The sequence below is a fragment of the Gavialis gangeticus genome, unplaced genomic scaffold (genome assembly GCF_001723915.1).
Source record: "Gavialis gangeticus isolate Ggan-Ray unplaced genomic scaffold, GavGan_comp1, whole genome shotgun sequence".
Classification (NCBI taxonomy): Eukaryota; Metazoa; Chordata; order Crocodylia; family Gavialidae; genus Gavialis; species Gavialis gangeticus.
The window spans coordinates 39,048,853-39,049,252 of record NW_017728994.1 but is presented as its reverse complement, the minus strand read 5'-3'; the positions used below and the strand labels follow the sequence as shown (position 1 = coordinate 39,049,252).

General features: G+C 29.5%; 1 long non-coding RNA gene across 1 annotated transcript in view; it reads left to right on the top strand.

Moving 5' to 3' along the window:
* The first annotated feature begins 303 nt into the window (after positions 1–303).
* The window catches only part of LOC109287490, a 5,518-nt gene continuing 5,421 nt past the window's right edge, over positions 304–400 (top strand). The window contains exon 1 of the long non-coding RNA XR_002094878.1: positions 304–356. This is a non-coding gene — a long non-coding RNA (uncharacterized LOC109287490). The remainder of the gene's footprint in view (positions 357–400) is intronic.

Below are 400 nucleotides of genomic sequence, written 5' to 3'. Positions count from 1 at the left end.
AAAAAAAAAAAAAAAAAAAATCACATGTAAGCATTTTATTTACATTAAATACTATTAAAAAATGGACTGAGAAAGAGCAAGTGTTTCTTTCATTTTCCAACCCCCGGAACAAAAATTGTGTTTTACAGTATTACAGAGAACAGGAAATGTTGAAATATCTGTTTGTGATGTGTGTAGTATGATCTTATAGCCCGGGTAGAAAATAAAAAAAAAAAAAACTAAAAAAACCCTGAACAAATAACCCCAAAGTATCATTAAACAATACACTTTCTTTCTGAATTCTTCAGTATTGCACATTATAAAAATTTAGAAAACTAATCCCATGTCTGCATTTTTCCTGGACTGTAATTTTCAAGGTCAGTGCTCTTTCAAACACACAAGGACTATCATGACTAGTACT